The sequence below is a fragment of the Bos mutus genome, chromosome 10, assembly GCF_027580195.1.
Source record: "Bos mutus isolate GX-2022 chromosome 10, NWIPB_WYAK_1.1, whole genome shotgun sequence".
In the NCBI taxonomy this organism is placed as follows: domain Eukaryota; kingdom Metazoa; phylum Chordata; class Mammalia; order Artiodactyla; family Bovidae; genus Bos; species Bos mutus.
The window spans coordinates 82,618,799-82,621,101 of NC_091626.1; positions in this window are offsets into that span (position 1 = coordinate 82,618,799).

Sequence of the window (2,303 nt, forward strand, 5' to 3'; positions counted from 1 at the left end):
GGCCCTGGCCTGGCCTGGCCTGGCCTGGCCTGGCCTGGGCCTGGCCTGGCCTGGCCTGGCCTGGCCTGGCCTGGCCTGGCCTGGCCTGGCCTGGCCTGGCCTGGCCTGGCCTGGCCTGGCCTGGCCTGGCCTGGCCTGGCCTGGCCTGGCCTGGCCTGGCCTGGCCTGGCCTGGCCTGGCCTGGCCTGGCCTGGCCTGGCCTGGCCTGGCCTGGCCTGGCCTGGCCTGGCCTGGCCTGGCCTGGCCTGGCCTGGCCTGGCCTGGCCTGGCCTGGCCTGGCCTGGCCTGGCCTGGCCTGGCCTGGCCTGGCCTGGCCTGGCCTGGCCTGGCCTGGCCTGGCCTGGCCTGGCCTGGCCTGGCCTGGCCTGGCCTGGCCTGGCCTGGCCTGGCCTGGCCTGGCCTGGCCTGGCCTGGCCTGGCCTGGCCTGGCCTGGCCTGGCCTGGCCTGGCCTGGCCCTGGCCTGGCCTGGCCTGGCCTGGCCTGGCCTGGCCTGGCCTGGCCTGGCCTGGCCTGGCCTGGCCTGGCCTGGCCTGGCCTGCCTGGCCTGGCCTGGCCTGGCCTGGCCTGGCCTGGCCTGGCCTGGCCTGGCCTGGCCTGGCCTGGCCTGGCCTGGCCTGGCCTGGCCTGGCCTGGCCTGGCCTGGCCTGGCCTGGCCTGGCCCTGGCCTGGCCTGGCCTGGCCTGGCCTGGCCTGGCCTGGCCTGGCCTGGCCTGGCCTGGCCTGGCCTGGCCTGGCCTGGCCTGGCCTGGCCTGGCCTGGCCTGGCCTGGCCTGGCCTGGCCTGGCCTGGCCTGGCCTGGCCTGGCCTGGCCTGGCCTGGCCTGGCCTGGCCTGGCCTGGCCTGGCCTGGCCTGGCCTGGCCTGGCCTGGCCTGGCCTGGCCTGGCCTGGCCTGGCCTGGCCTGGCTGGCCTGGCCTGGCCTGGCCTGGCCTGGCCTGGCCTGGCCTGGCCTGGCCTGGCCTGGCCTGGCCTGGCCTGGCCTGGCCTGGCCTGGCCTGGCCTGGCCTGGCCTGGCCTGGCCTGGCCTGGCCTGGCCTGGCCTGGCCTGGCCTGGCCTGGCCTGGCCTGGCCTGGCCTGGCCTGGCCTGGGCCTGGCCTGGCCTGGCGGCCTGGCCTGGCCTGGCCTGGCCTGGCCTGGCCTGGCCTGGCCTGGCCTGGCCTGGCCTGGCCTGGCCTGGCCTGGGCCTGGCCTGGCCTGGCCTGGCCTGGCCTGGCCTGGCCTGGCCTGGCTGGCCTGGCCTGGCCTGGCCTGGCCTGGCCTGGCCTGGCCTGGCCTGGCCTGGCCTGGCCTGGCCTGGCCTGGCCTGGGCCTGGCCTGGCCTGGCCTGGCCTGGCCTGGCCTGGCCTGGCCTGGCCTGGCCTGGCCTGGCCTGGCCTGGCCTGGCCTGGCCCTGGCCTGGCCTGGCCTGGCCTGGCCTGGCCTGGCCTGGCCCTGGCCTGGCCTGGCCTGGCCTGGCCTGGCCTGGCCTGGCCTGGCCTGGCCTGGCCTGGCCTGGCCTGGCCTGGCCTGGCCTGGCCTGGCCTGGCCTGGCCTGGCCTGGCCTGGCCTGGCCTGGCCTGGCCTGGCCTGGCTGGGCCTGGCCTGGCCTGGCCTGGCCTGGCCTGGCCTGGCCTGGCCTGGCCTGCCTGGCCTGGCCTGGCCTGGGCCTGGCCTGGCCTGGCTTTGCCCTGGCCTGGCCTGGCCTGGCCTGGCCTGGCCTGGCCTGGCCTGGCCTGGCCTGGCCTGGCCTGGCCTGGCCTGGCCTGGCCTGGCCTGGCCTGGCCTGGCCTGGCCTGGCCTGGCCTGGCCTGGCCTGGCCTGGCCTGGCCTGGCCTGGCCTGGCCTGGCCTGGCCTGGCCTGGCCTGGCCTGGCCTGGCCTGGCCTGGCCTGGCCTGGCCTGGCCTGGCCTGGCCTGGCCTGGCCTGGCCTGGCCTGGCCTGGCCTGGCCTGGCCTGGCCTGGCCTGGCCTGGCCTGGCCTGGCCTGGCCTGGCCTGGCCTGGCCTGGCCTGGCCTGGCCTGGCCTGGCCTGGCCTGGCCTGGCCTGGCCTGGCCTGGCCTGGCCTGGCCTGGCCTGGCCTGGCCTGGCCTGGCCTGGCCTGGCCTGGCCTGGCCTGGCCTGGCCTGGCCTGGCCTGGCCTGGCCTGGCCTGGCCTGGCCTGGCCTGGCCTGGCCTGGCCTGGCCTGGCCTGGCCTGGCCTGGCCTGGCCTGGCCTGGCCTGGCCTGGCCTGGCCTGGCCTGGCCTGGCCTGGCCTGGCCTGGCCTGGCCTGGCCTGGCCTGGCCTGGCCTGGCCTGGCCTGGCCTGGCCTGGCTGGCCTGGCC